A 16,229-nucleotide genomic window follows, 5' to 3' on the forward strand; every position below is an offset into this window, starting at 1 on the left:
GTTTCGAAGGAATTCCAAAAACACAGCGCAGAGTACATATTTCACCGTGAAAAATAATTAGAAGAACCATTTATTTGATCTCTTGTACTGTACACTCGCATAGCTGGTGCATTGGATTGTAAAAAAAAATCCTGTATGATATTACTAACAACAGCCAAAGGAGGGCAGAATTGCTCCTCTTGGAACATCACCTCCCCTCTCATCACCGTAGCCAGCCAGATACCTCGGAGTCCTTCCGCTTCCCCCAAAGAATTCAAAAAATGTTCCAGTCGGGCACTGTAAATAAAATAAATATTCCCCGTGGCATTCATTGTCCAGAGGTCTCTGATCTGGCGCTGTGGACTTGCGGTTCAGCTCCCAGCTGAGCTGAACAAAGACACTGAAGCAGCACACTTTGGCCCTCGGCACAGTGTCACGGAGAATGGAAAAGACAGCGCACTAGATTCCCCTCTGGGAGGCACATGTCTGCATCAAACTGCTTTCCCTTACAATAACGGTGATTTCACCTCCTCTGGAGTTGCCAGTTGAAATAATTACCGCGGTAATTGGTCTGTAGGAGTCTTATTTGTGCTGCATTGCCCTCTCAACTGCAGTCCCCAGGGTTAGGCTGTGTACTGACGGGGACCTTTGTAAGTCAGACTAACCGAATCCCACCCATACATAAGGAAGTGAATGGCTTTGAAGCACCGTGACACCCGGGCCCTGGTTAGTCGCAGGTATATGATACACCGCCTTTCTGTGAATAAACAATCGCCATTTGTTCAGACATAATAAATAAAGTCTGAAAATCAAGAAATATTCATATTTCTGAGATGTGTTGAGAGCCTGTTTGGTTCATTTTTGGTTATCTATGCACAAAAATAATTTGTTACTAAAATTCAGTATAAATATTAAGGTAAAATAAACAAATAAAAAATGATATGCGGACAATACAAAATCAAATCAGTTTTATGGTTTTATCAGTTTTATTGCTAAATATATAAAGGCAGGTGTGTTAGTTTTGATTGTGTTAAACAGTAAAAAATGAAAATTGAAATATGTACCAAAAAGTATTGACTATAAATCAAAGAGTTAATGTTAATGGTAAATATCCCCTCATTAGACAACATTTAGATAATATCCACACCATAAGGAAGACATGAAAACACTCAAAAAATGAAAAAAGGCAAAAGTATGTCAATCATATGCGTTATGAAGAAAGACTTAAAGGACTTTTAATCTCCGTTCTCAGTCTGACTGGAGACTCATAGAGATTTTGATTGAGGCCTTTTAAAAGTGTTGAATGAAGTTATTTTTAGAGTCTATTTCAAATTGAGTTCTGTCAACAGAATGAAAGGGCACACAGGTGTGAATGAGATAAATTTAGCTCTGACACCAAGATTTATTTTAACACACAATTTTTTTAAAGGACCATGACTTATAGGGGAGGTCCTCAGAGACATGGCTGAAAGGCCTACTCTTGTCTTCCACAGATATTTTGTCAATTGTTCATTGTGTCATTCTTTATATGTGTTCCTCTTTAAAATGGTTTTCTCCTGCCCGTGTGTGCTAAACTGTTTTACTAATTGGCAAAAAAATCCCTGTGTCGATCACTTAAAGGGCTGTCAGCCTCGCCCTCTTTACCTGAGGCTGCTGTCACTTCCTGTAACTCCAAAACACCTGTGATGGTCTGTCTGCTCAACAGGCCCACTCACAGTTACACTCACTCACAGTCACACCATTGGCTGTCACTCTCAAAGCCAGGAATGCTGACAATCCTGAGAGAAACAGAGAGAGAGAGAGGGTCAGATAGAGAATGAGTGAGACAGGGCTGGGGATGGAGAGAGTGAGACAGAAAGGGAGAGGGGTCGAGAGGAGGAGAACAGGTGAGGAATGATGAGGATACGGATGATGAGTAAACTGACTGCGGGACTGGAGAGGTGAGAGTGTGAGAATGAAGGAGAGGAACGGACGAGGGTGGAGGGGAGGGATGGCTGGGGGATGTGGGCTGGGGGGGAAGGTCAGGCCTCAGAAGAGAGCGATTTGTTTTCAGTGAAACTTGATCCCACCCACTTACCACCAGCAAAACCTACAGCGGAATCAATTATAACTCGTCAGGATGAAATCAGACCCAGGGAACACAGTAAGGGCACAACTCAGTGGAGAGAGTGAAAGAAGGAGTGTGTGTGTGTGGGTGTGGGTGTGTGTGTGTGTGCGCGCGCTTGTGTGTGTGTGTGTGTGTGTGTGTGGGCTTGTGTGTGAGTGTGTGTGTACCAGCCAAAGAAGGGCACAGGAACAGAAGAAAGGACAGTAGTAGCAGAGGCATAATTGCAGAGGAGTGGAGAGAAAAAGAAGTGTGGAGCAGAGGAAAGAGGGGAGGGTGGAGGACAGAGAAGCTGGGATTACTGCAGAGTGTGAGCGCTGTGGGCAGTCAGGGAGCGCTGTCACTCTACACCTCCTGGACTCTGTGGCGTACCAGAGGCCAGTGTGGTTCACCGGGGTTTAGAAACCTCTAACCACAGCAGGCTGCCGCGCTTTAACACAGAGCGTACGCTGGCAGGAGCACCACCACCACCCTGCTCCCGTTACAGCAGCCTACTGCTGCTCAGTCCTGATACGGGCTGCTCCTGGTCCCACAGGCTGCTTCTGCTCAGGCCTGATACGGGCTGCTCCTGGTCCCACAGGCTGCTCCTGCTACAGCCTGCTCCTGCTCAGTCCTGATACGGGCTGCTCCTGATATAGCAGGCTGCTCTTGATACAGGCTGCTCCTGCTCAATCCTGATACAGGCTGCTCCTGGTCCCACAGGCTGCATCTGCTCAGTCCTGATACGGGCTGCTCCTGGTCCCACAGGCTGCTTCTGCTCAGGCCTGATACGGGCTGCTCCTGGTCCCACAGGCTGCTCCTGCTACAGCCTGCTCCTGCTCAGTCCTGATACGGGCTGCTCCTGATATAGCAGGCTGCTCTTGATACAGGCTGCTCCTGCTCAATCCTGATACAGGCTGCTCCTGGTCCCACAGGCTGCATCTGCTCAGTCCTGATACGGGCTGCTCCTGGTCCCACAGGCTGCTCCTGCTCAGTCCTGATACGGGCTGCTCCTGGTCCCACAGGCTGCTCCTGATACAGGCTGCTCCTGCTCAGTCCTGATACGGGCTGCTCCTGGTCCCACAGGCTGCTCCTGCTCAGTCCTGATACGGGCTGCTCCTGGTCCCACAGGCTGCTCCTGATACAGGCTGCTTCTGCTCAATCCTGATACAGGCTGCTCCAGGTCCCACACGCTGCTCCTGATATAGCAGGCTGCTCCTGCTCAATCCTGATACAGGCTGCTCCTGATATAGCAGGCTGCTCTTGATACAGGCTGCTCCTGCTCAATCCTGATACAGGCTGCTCCTGATATAGCAGGCTGCTCCTGACACTGGCTGCTCCTGGTACCACAGGCTGCTCCTGATACATCAGGCTGCTCCTGCTCAATCCTGATACTGGCTGCTCCAGTTACCACAGGCTGTTCCTGATACATCAGGCTGCTCCTGGTACTGGCTGTTACCACAGGCTGTTCCTGATACTTGTTGCTCCTGGTACCACAGGCTGCTTCTATATACTGTCTGCTCCTGGTCCCACAGGCTGCTCCTGTTCAAGCCTGCTCCTCATACAGCAAGCTAGTCCTACCTCACATAGCTGGATAGTGAATATTCCTATCCTATCTATCCACAGCGATAGAAAAAGGCTGTGGAAGAGAGGGTCAGAGTTAGGAGAGGTTTATGAAATAATGAGTTGGTGTTTTCTGTTATGTATGATTGTTTTGTAAGTAATGAGAAGAAGGTAGATCTAATTTCCTCAAGCAAAAAAACAAACCTGGTTTCTGAAATTACATTCTTCTGATCCATACAGTGTTACAATATTTCACTCTTTCTCCCTCACACACACACACACACATACACACTCACACACACACACCTACACACACACACACACACACACATACACACAGTGATGTGATGCAGGTAAATCCCAGCAGAATGGGGATGACGGGGAGAAAAGGGGTGTCCGTGGTCTAGGGAGAGGAAGATGAGGCCAGCTTATAGCAGGAGCTGGAAAAGAAGATGAACCCCACAGGAAATTGAGGAGGACAGTACAAGTGACTGGTTACTATTAGCAGACACTAATGGGTGTGACATCGATAAGCAGAGTCACCCGATAGCATGTTTTTTAGTGCTAACTGCTGCACTCCCGCTGGTCCATCAATCATTATCGCACGGACCGGGTTCCCTCAGCCCCCTAAATTATTAATCACCTTTAAAAAAGGAAAGGAGAGCAAAAAGAATGAAAAAGAAAGAAATTACCTCAGTTTGTCCTCCGCACTCTACCCATTTCTCTCTCTTTCTCTCTCTCTCTCTTTAACACGCAATTACTGACTCTTAGATGTTCTCTGAATACTCAAATTTTCAAAAGCATACACACACTCTCTTTCTCATACGTACATCACATACACAAAGACGCAAACAAACTTTATCTTTATTTCTATTTCGATTATTTATCGTTATTTCTCTCATACATAGGCCTGCTCAGTGTACAGAAGCACATGTTGAAAAATATGAGTCAAGCTGGGTCAAGTTCAAAGTTGACTCAAGTTATATACTAATGACTTTATGACTTAATTCTCCCTCATTTATGACACATTCGTTTAGGTAGTTGACACAATTAAGGGTGCATCCAAATCATAAATACCGTGTGCTATTTTATGTTTTAAAAGAGGAACATTCCAAAGTATCACACTTTAACAGCATGTACTCTCAAAAATGATTAAGTCTCTCACATACAGGCGATCACATTCAAACACATGAACACACACACTGAAGCACATTATAGTCATACATGTGCATAGACAAACACACACACACACACACGCACACACAGACACATCTACTCAGCCCTAATCTCATAATCTCTTGCTATTCAATGAGCCATAGTTGTCCACACGTAACTGCAGACTAGACTAAACATCCAGGAAGCGTATCACTCTTCTAGGGGAAGGTGTCAGTCCCGCAGTGACAGACGTCTCCCCCAGCGGGAGCAGGTGGTGAGGGGTGTCTGTGCTCCTGGTCGGGCGGTGTGTCTGTGGTGGTCAGGTCATGTGACTGAGCAGTTGTGGTTGGTCATTGTGGTCGGGAGAGCCGTGGTGAATGAGGGGTGAGGGCGGGAAGGGGGGGGGGGGGAGGTAGGCACCTCTTCCAAAACATCCTTCTCCACACTGCTGACGGCTGGGGACTTGGAGGGACCAAAGAGAGGAAGAAATATTTGGGATGTGAATGTAAATGGATCCACACATGCGTATGGTGCCAGGACAGAGAGGGAGGGTGGGAAGGATGGAGGGTATTGCTGGATCCATATGTCCAGGCTTCCCCGCACTTGCAAACTGGTGGGCTTAACGGGCAGAGTGGGCATGGCTACCCAATTCTGCAGTTCATTAAGTCCTGAAGGGGGCTCATGCAGACTTTCATGCAGACCTCCAGAGAGTCTGCATGGGTGTCGACTTCACCAGACTTTGCCAGTGGGATTCCCCAAAATTCATAACAATAAGGATGTGATGAAATAAAAGACGCCAAGGTAGCAATGCCAAAAAATAAAAAATAAAATCATAATTAAAGCATAACGGGAAGACAAACAAAGTCTTCCAACACAATTCACATAGCCAAATGTATACTTATTTGCAGACAGTTCTTTATTTACTTTTTATATTAAATTCATAAAGTGGTTGTATCCACAGCAACGAGTGAGGTACAAAGTCCTGTCTCATTGGCACATTTTATCCCTTCACAGCCCTGCTGCCTGGCAGACTTGGCGTGGTGATACTGAAACTTAATCAGCCTATGTCACAGACCAAAGACCGAAGTCCACTAATCTGGAGTGCTGGCGTTTGGTTGCAGCCTATGAGGTAGACCACAGGTCCACAGCCCTGTTCCCTGGAGAGCCACAGGGTCTCCAAAACCAGGGCTGCTGACATTTGTCGCTGCATAGCACTAAATTGAAGAGCTACTGTAGATCACACAGTTTCTTGGATCTGAATTGTGAAACTTCACACAGAAAGGCACCGGTCTGGCCTGAACCAAGCACCTACTTACTGTACCCACTGTGCAACTAACTGCTCCACCATGCAACCCCCTAGATGTGCCAAGTGATTAATGGAAAAGAAACAGTCACGTGGCCACAGGCATTTATAATGAGCACACACCAGATTAGTCTCTATGGTAGGTTGTTTGCTTTGTAAAAGATTGCCTGGGTGTTAAGAAACAAACAAAAGCAGCTTTCCTCATCGATTTGGACGGTACCCTGATTCTGGTGGGTTACGTAGTTGCTTGTGCGTCAATGTTTACGTCAGTGTTTTCATGAATAAAGCCCCGTGCTTCATTATCTGAAAATGTGGCTGGTCTCACGTTACCGTTGGAAATGTGTTTCCTTTATTAACATCATTATGAGCAGAAAAAAAACCTGTGTATGCAGACTGTGCACATTATATGGGGTTTTCATGTTTTTCTTATTGCAATTATTCTACTCCTCAGTACTCTCCCCTACTGCTGGAGTATGTCAGGTATTGAGTTCTAGGTGTATAATGTTAGCTCTAGAATGTTAGATTTTGCTAACCCTGTTCCTGTAGATTTGCCATTCTGTAGCACACCTCATTCAACAGCTAAAGTTATCTTGTTTAGCTGCTAATTAGTAGAATCAAGTTTAGATTGAAATGAAAACCTAGAGGACAGCAGATCTCCAGGAGCAGGGTTGAGCAGCCCTGACGTGAAGGGTGTCGTTTTGGGCATGGGGTTTGATGGCGAAGGTGGAGAAGGTGAGAGGGAGAGATGTCGGATGTCGGAGCTCAACTTCAGCTGCAGTCACAACGGCTCAATACAGCAGATAGACACGGGAAACTGAGTGTTAATGATGACTGACAGGCAGAACCACTTCTCAGCACCCCCACATGCATGTGCACACACACACACACACACGCACGCACGCACACACACACACACGCATACACACACACACACACACACGCGCATACACACACACACACACGCAAATACACACACGCACACACGCACACACACACAATGCCAAAACGGCTGACATTGGCAAACCAGGTCCCCGCTCCCCTCCACAGAGTGAGTTGATCTGGCCTCCTCTCTGACACTGATGCATCTCAAAGTCACTGGACACCCAAGCCCCCCCCGCCTCCACAGGAGCTGTAATTAAAGTATATGTTTCCACACACACCGGGGTATCGGGTGGCCGGGGCGAGGATCCGATACCCGGGCTCCGGTTCTACAGCACCGGGCCCCATTAGCAGGTATGAATTATACATTCAGTACCACTGCATAGCACATGAGCTCGCGGCCATGGGGAACAGACAGACAGGTGGACCAGATACCGAAGAGAGAGAGAGAGCGAGGGGGAGAGGGGGAGAGAGAGAGAGAGAGAGGGAGAGAGAGAGAGAGAGAGAGAGAGAGAGAGAGAGAGAGAGAGAGAGAGAGAGAGAGAGAGAGAGAGAGAGAGAGAGAGAGAGAGAGAGAGAGAGAGAGAGAGAGAGAGAGAGAGAGAGAGAGAGAGAGAGAGAGAGGACATGAGAGAGTAGGTAACCTTGGTGCAGTCTTTCAGAGATGATGTCACTGTGGTGTGTTACAGGGGTAAAAAGCAGAACTGCTGAGAGTCACAATATATCTGACTCTCATTCTTCAGAGCTCAGAGACTGGTGATTGCAGTAATGATAGACTGACAGAGTTAGAGCATCAGAGTAAAACTCCAGTGCATTCAGTCTTCATGGAGGCCTACAGGCATCTTTGGCACAATTTAGGATTATTATTATTATTATTATTATTATTATTATTATTATTTCTGTGTATTATATTATTTTTAAATTTATATTATTTTATAATAATATAATTTTATAATATTATTGTTATACTCTAACCCTGTCCTGCTGATTTCTCCTGTTTTTTTTTTTTTTGTTTTGTTTTGTTTTTGTCAAACGCTGTTTTCCTACTCCTGTTTTCTGAGAATTAATGCAAGTCAGAGCAGGATATTGAATGTCTATGCTCCAGTGCTTCTCCCCCCTTTTATAAACTCATATTTTATCCGCACCATAATCAAAGTGAGGTCAAAGGTCTTCTAACCATCTTTTAGCCAATGGCGCGGCAGGGAAAGCTTTCAGTCTGCACAGGCAGAGCTCGTTGTCCCATCCTATCTGATCAATGGGGTGGGTAACGATGATGACAGCCAATACTCTTCATCTGTGATTACAGAAGGACTCCATCTCCGAGCCCTGCTGCGAGACTCTCCGGGAAACTTCCGGGATTGATCTCTTTTTTAAAAGTCAACATGGAGTTGGAGAAAATGAGAATTAAATTATTGCTCTCTCTCTCTCTCTCGTTCTTTCTTTTCCTTATGACTGCAATCAGAGAATAAGAATAACTTCTCTGACGAATTGGCCTGTTGCGTTTGATTTTGCAATGCCTGTGACTGAAAGGCACTTCTGAATAGCAGCAGTAATAGCCATTTTGTTTTTGATGCCAAATGGAAAGGGAAGATACTGCAGTGTTACGGCAAAATATCAGTAGCGCAGCCCGTTATAGTATAGTAACATTGTGAGAATATTGTGCTCTATGTTCAGTTGACTGCAGGGTTTGATCTCACATATACATAATTTAGCAAATATCAATGACAGTCACTAATGAAAAATAACTGACATAATTTTTTAAAAGGAGATCACAAAAAATGTATTCATCAATTTTTTTTTTTTTTCCTCAAAGCCAAGTTTCTCAAAGAAACACAACAGGTAAACTTTGATGAACAATCTAGCAGTATAAAAATTGTATAACCCAAGGTTTTCACAAGGTTCCAGAAAAACAGAGGACATATGTCAATATAAAACCCCATTAAACTATGAGCCCCACTTACGTATTCGGTCTCAAATACGCACATTCAGAATTTGTATATAGGCTTCCCGTTGGATACGGAGGTAATACAAGCACCTTTAAAAAGCGCCATTCGCTTATATTTAGAACCTGGAAACACCTGCACTCAGACTCAGTTTCTTTCGTAATCTGCTAAGAGAACCAATCAATTCTGGGAGTTTCATTTTACCGTTTCCTTAGGTTACCTTCAAAGAAACCAATGAGGTAAGAATTATATATTCACCTAAATCTGCACTGTTCCCAAAAGAGAAAGAAAGGCAGTATTTAAAGCTTTGAAGGTTTATTTTTATGCAAAAGAGGGATCAGATTTTGTTGGTGTGGATACACATGGAGGTTTTACAGAACAGATATCTGAGGGAAGACGTCACATGCTGATTTATGAACGATCACTAGAATGAGGACTGACTTTTTTTTTTTTTTTAAACAAACAAAAATATCTGAAACAAGGCCCTGCCATCAGCAGACAGGTATCAATTGGTCTCCAGGTTGTGACCGTTTGTCTGTCGGACCGTCTATTTTGTTCGTATGGGCAGCTGTAGGATCGGGGGGGGGGGGGGGGGGGGGGGGGGGGGGGGGGAGTAGTCCTTTTTTTAAAAGTGATGTCATTCCAGTGATTTATGGTCCAGCCCAGGCAGAGGGACAGGTACCAGTAGCACCCTTGCACATAAGTAGATCCATTTCCAGAAACAATACATTGTATTGTTAGATTAAAAAGTAAATGGATGCACACTGGTAGGGTAATCAGCCCTAAAAGGAAAATATAGCAAACCTAAGCAAAATACTTGACTTTCCACTTTATATTATTTTCAGATCTCAAAGAAATAACTGACAAAATAAGGATACGAGAACAAAAAGACAACACTGTCCCAAAAAAATAAAGAAGAAAGAAGAGGAAAAAAAAAAAACCCCAGCCTCAGATGTTGCAAACCACACATAGCATCCACATGATAAGGAGAAAGGATCTCCTTGCTAGGCCTGAGATCTAGGCCTTGTATAGAGCCCAGTAATTGGTATCAGCTGCCCTGATTGACAATGAGTAGCAGCTGCTACCAAATCCGTGAGTGGGGCCAGCGCTGTCCAAGGTCCTGCAGCTCTGTCAGGTCACCAAAACACCTGAGGTGCTGAATGGACAGCACACAGCACACCAGATACAGGAACACAGAGAGGGGGGAGAGAGGGCTGCTTCTGTCATCTTTCAGACATGAGTGTGTGTGTGTGTGTGTGTGTATATATATATGTATATATATATAGTCCAATTGATTTGACTTTAGCTTTAGAGTTTAGAGTTTAGCTTTAGTGCTGATTATCTTTATTGTTTGTGGAGCTGGCAGTGGGCTACTTACTGAACTTGTTTCAAAGGCACATGTACATAATACTTTTTTATGCCAATTATAAAAGTGTATTTAATTATTTATTCATTTTATTTGTTTGCAGAAAGTTCACATCAGCACGGTGAGCTCACTTAAGACTCGCCGCGTTCCGCGTTCTGTCAGCAACAGGAATAGCGGATCGCCTCCAGGGGGAACTCACCGCGCTCCTCTCAAAATAAAGGGGGGGGCCAAGAAGGCCGTAACCATGGGAACAACACCAAGAGAAAACAAATAATGACTGGTGGAGGTGGTGGACGGTGGACGGTGGAGGTGGAGGGCAGGCAGGCGTGAAGGCTGTGACAGGTGAGTGTCATCCCCTCGCGGCGCGGCGGGGGGGAAGGAGGCGCAGGAGCTGCGCGAGGCTAACGAGACGCCGCGGCCGCGCTCGGGCCCTCGACTGCAGCCCCGCTGGGACGCCCGCTTATCTCTGTTTCTACGGTAACTACCGCCGACTACCGCGCCTCCTGGAGAGACCTGCGTGGCCATTACCGAGTGCGCCCCGTGGATATTAAAAAATTTGATCGGCGGAGTTACGGGAGTTTGGCCTCCTCCTGTCGGTTGAGCGAATGAGCAACGAGGCTGACAGAATCACGGGTTAGCCGAGGGCAGAGCTGTCCGTAATCGAGGCCGAATCGCAGCTGCGGTGATTGATGACCTCATCTGTTTATGCCGTTTTTTTTTAAACGTAAAACTGACACTGTAGGAAACTGAGAGAACTCCAGGAATGTGCGGGCTAAGACTGGACAGCGCCAGTGTGCATTTACCAGAGGAGGCGGTGGAGGACATTGGGTTCATTTCCGGGCCTGGAGCAGGTATGGGATAATGAAGGGACAGAGGGAGAGAAGAATTGGTCTGGAGGCCCGTCTTTGCCTCTGAGTCAGTGCGACTTCTGACTGATTCAGTCATAATGTTTGTGTGAGTGAGTGTGCGTGTGTGCGTGTCTGTGTGTGTGTCTGAGTGTGCATTTGTTTACACGTGGTTGTGAATGAGCAAAGAGAAAGTCAAGGATGACCCGGAGTTATACTGTATACATGACAACAAAGATTTTGAACTCGAACTTGACAAAACTTTTGATGATTTTGAATTCTGACTCAAAATGCAACTGTTTTTAAGCACAGTATACATATCCCTTTTGAATCGGCTTCCCCTTTAGACATAGAGCATTACATGCTTTACTGATGCTACATTGAAATAAGCTATTGGCATTGTTACATTACGCATCATTATGACAGCAGCGTTCAGTCTGTTGTCTCAGGTGTGTTCAGGTGTCCAGGAGTGTTGTGGTGCTGTGCCTCTGTCTGTGCTGTCTGGACCCTCACCCCCAGTAACACGGATTTCCTGTTTGGTCAGAACCTCACAACAGGATGAATCCTTGTTACTGACAGCAGGAGGTCCAAAGCGTCCCGCACCACAACTTCTGAAAACAGCGTGGACTCTTTCGCCTACAGAAAGAGCGGAAAAATGTCAGTTACAGATTCTCCATGTAACCACCATTTAATCTACGCACAGCCAGCCACAGGCCTCATTATCAATGCAATTTCAGCTGGAGAATATACAGTATTAACCATAAAATAATGCGCAATCAATTTGTTGTAATGCAACACACAGGTTAGCTTCCTGCTGCTATAACCTATTGGTAGTGGGCACCTTCAGAATATGTGTCTCTCTCGCACAGTGTATCCATTCGGTTGTGGTGTTCTTCTGAAGATCAATAGCGATACTCTGTGTTGAGTTATTACTCCAACTGTAGTTATTGTACTGCATGACAGCAACACCCTCCAACCTAATCTCATTACACCCACCCCCCCCAAAACAGACAATAATCTCTTCTTCTTTTCCCGTTTTTCTATATGACCTTAGAGTCTCTCTCTCTCACTCTCTCTCTCCCTCCCTCACTGTGTTGAGGGCAAAGAAACTTAAATCAGCAATTATCATGAATTATTAACCATCCCCTATTAATAATTAATTAATTGTGCCCGCTTAAGAAAGAGATTACACCTCTAAGAGAACAGACGAAAACAGAGGTGAGAAGTAAGGAAAGATGACCCAGAGTCGAGAAAGCATGCATGTGTGAGAGAGAGAGAGCAAGAGAGGCAGAGAGAGGGAGAGAAAGGGAGAGGGGCTATCACTACCTTCTTCCTGCCTCCCTCCCTCTCCATCTCCATCTCTCCCTGTTGTACTCAGACAGTGTGTATCAGGTTCCAAAGACACTGATTGTTAATTGCCTGGTAATTACACTGATTCTCCTATATTGCTCATTTCACTGAATCACTACAAACCTTTTCAGTCTGGCTGCTGGAAACTGAGACATATAGGACTACACTCCAGGAGCATGTTTCAGTGAGGTCTCCCTCTCTGTGCCAGACTGCCTGGATTTCACAATACAATCTACACACTCCAACAGTTTTTTGGAATGTTTTTTCAAAATTCTACAGTAAGTCAGTGTTATAGAACTCTGTTGCCTTCAGTTACAAGCAGTGTCTGTTACATCAGCATTAGAATGTTCGGTTAAGAACATTCTAATCACACACTTTCGACATTACACCTTTAAGGGTTAATACAGAAATGACAGGTACTTAACGCCTTGGGAGCACGCTTACCTCTGGGCGAGCGGGGCTGCGTGTGTGTGAGCCCGTGTGTGTGTGCGCCCGTGTCCCTGCGCGTGTGGGCAGATTCGCAGGTTTCCCCCGATGCTCTGGTCTGCTGTGGTGAGAATCCGTCCCCGGCTATAACAGAGAGAACGGCAGCGTTGAGCCGGCCTGGCCTTGACCGGGCGGTCCCTGCCAATCAGCAGAACTCTGAACGCTGTTTATCTCGGCCATTAATGCTGCTGCTTGAACCCGCTGATAAGTCTCAAACTCTCAAGGTGCTAACAATTAACCCTCGGGAGTAGCTGATGTCACTCTTCAGCCATAACAAGCGGAGGTGAGTAAAGGACAAAGTGCACGTACACGTTACACGCGACTCCATGACAATCTTATTCTGTTATGAGCGTAGTCTCATTATGCAAAATGTGATGGTCCATGTGCTCCCCATGTGCCTAAGCACTGTGTTATTCTAATGAGCCACCATTTGTATGTTTGACTGAAGACACACAAACCCACCTGATCCATGCTTTTGAGCCCATTCAGAAGGCCGCAAGTGTTCCCTGATGTACAGCGCTGCAAGAATGAACAGAAACGTAAATTAACAGAAATAACACCACATGAAAGATTTTCTCGACATCTGATTTTCATTCTTCAAATAATTTGTTGACCATTAACAATGATAAAATCACATTAAATGTATTGGAAAGTAATCGATTTTTTTCAAATGCCATATCCCCTCAAACATGTATTGATCCACTGCCTGATCTGATCCAGCTCTATATCAAATATCCAAACTTACCAGGCAGATGATCTGGATTCACTGTATTGCTGAATGACAAATGGGGCACAAAGAGGAAATTAAACATTATACACAAAGCCAAGACTTTGGAAAAGGTGTGCAAAGAGCAAAGAGAGCACAAAATATGGCTGCTGTGCAGTTGGATTACGTTCACACACAGGACAAAATGCAAAGTCCTCATCAGAATTTGAATAAACTTTACAAACACACGTTACTGCGTAAGAAGTACAAACCGTAACACCCCTGAAGCCGAACGATACGACGAAACTTTTGTCGGTCGCCATTTAGCGTCTGATAATTTTACCGTGCGGCAGATTGTCTGTGAAAGAGCAGAAGGCGAGCGGCCGGGGTGCGTGTCCGTCTGTCCGCGCGGTCGCCGAATATCTGGGACGGGTCCGGAGGAGCTGCGTTAAAAGGCAGCGCGCCTCCCGAGCACGCTCAGATGCGTATCTCTCGGAGTTACTGCACTTTGCATTGCTAAGCAGGGCAGGTCCAAAAGGCAAAGTGATATTTGCATGCGTTGGGCTCAGGCTATCGGAGCCTCGTGCACCTTGTACCTGCTGAGCTAAGCGTGGGACTGTTATGAAATGCGGCTATACTAAAAATGTTAAATCATATCTGTTGATTTTTTTTTTTTTAAAAAGCACACATTCGTGAAAATACATTTTTTGTTTATGCCCGTGTTCCCTGATTCATCACAATGATGCCTTTACAGTGTCCATTACCCTGGCTAATTGTGTCACACATTATAAATCATGCTTGATGTCCCCTACTTAATACCACCCCCAGCTCTCTCTCTCTTGCTACGAATACCACTCTGCCACTTCTGACCCTTCAATCTCTACCCCTCCTTTCTCTGCCCCCCCATACTCTCTTTTTCCCTTTTTTTCTTCCCTCTCTGCCTCCCTCGCTCCCTCCTCCCCTCCACAGCGATATTCCCACCGGTCAGGGCCCTGCCGGGGGACTTGTGGTTAGCTTGTTTCCATGAGAGATTAAACGCAATGACAAACTTGGGCAGATGGGTCAGAAAGCATTCCATTCATCCGCCACCACAGGGGACGAGTTTCTGGGCTCCGCTCGCCAGGCCTGGCTGGCCGAGGCCGTGTTGCTATGGCCACCCGCGCGGTCGCTGAAACAGACCACCCAGTGGACACGTAAGGGCCAGGCACCTGTGGCCTCTGCAGTTATGTGGAATATGAACACTGGGTCACTGCCACAGTCACTGCTCTCATCTCTGAGGCAACCTGCCAGGATCAACACTCTTCTCTGTCACTGCTGCTACTACAATGTCCCTGCACCCCCCCCCCCCCCCCAACTTCAGCAGTGCCCTAAGGCTTTCTCCATTCACAAATGTGGTTTAACCCCTTAAGGTGTAGGATCACAAACGCGATCAGAATGTTCCTGACTGAACATTCTAATGCCGATGTTACAATCGCTACTTTGTGAGATTGGTTTCCTGCAATCTGACTGGAACCAGCAAAAACTTGATACACCAATGCTGGATCATGGTTTGCTTTAGCTAGCTACAATATACTGAGTAAAATGGGGATGGACCACTGCAGAGCCACCAAAAGTGGTAGATCACTTGCCTAAATCTCGGGGTTCTCTGAGCTAAGCTACAGTTATCTATGATAGCAATTAGCAAACAGAGCGCATTAGATGAATAGCTCACTGACATGGTTTTAATTGTTCTACTATAGATGGTTTGACCATTCGTAGCGAGTTAGGTCATCTAATAAGCGCTGTTTGCCTGGGATCTGGCGGTCTGAATTGTTCTAATAATTACTGAGGGCAATTAAAAAGGCCTGGCAGGTGCTTCCTGCCGCTGTCTGAAACTGTGATTCCCCGTCCCGCGGTCCCCAAGGTAAGCCCTGCCAAAGCCCATGTCTAATAAGTCGGAGAGCTCGGTACATGCAAACGGTAATTGTATTTGAAATCAATCAATCATGCCGGCTATTGACCCCTGATTGGATTTGGAAGGCACGTCAGTGCGGCTTTAATTTTAGTTCTCCTCCAATGAAGCGGGATGAGAGTCTTTATTGTTTGGGACGGATGGACTCGGAGTTCCTTTGACGCGGTGCCAGGAGAGATGGATGTGCACGGTGGATACTGTGTCTGTCTATGAGTCTTAGAGTTAGTCATCTCATCTTTTTAAGAAATGAGCCTGATGGGATCTGAAAGCCATGCCACGGGACGGGCCCCCCAGGCCTTCCTGGGGGATCGTTTGTTCCCTCGATGCGAGTTTGAATCCCCAGGCTTTTATTTTGATGCATAGCTAGAGGGCCAATAGGGTTGGTTGGTTGGGGGCGGGGGAGGTATTGAGTAGGGGAGACTGAAAAAATATATATTTAAAACAGCACAACAACTGTGGTGTCTGCTGCTTAGACCTCTGCAATATGGCAGAGGTTCCCAGCATCAAACGTTGAATGTTTTCTCTCTTTAGTCTAATGTTGAAATGATAAATTATCTGTATGTATGAAATGATAAAGGGCATTCAAAGACGGTAAAGACAATTAGCAAAATTTAGTTACC

The sequence above is a fragment of the Anguilla anguilla genome, chromosome 15, assembly GCF_013347855.1.
Source record: "Anguilla anguilla isolate fAngAng1 chromosome 15, fAngAng1.pri, whole genome shotgun sequence".
Taxonomy (NCBI): Eukaryota; Metazoa; Chordata; class Actinopteri; order Anguilliformes; family Anguillidae; genus Anguilla; species Anguilla anguilla.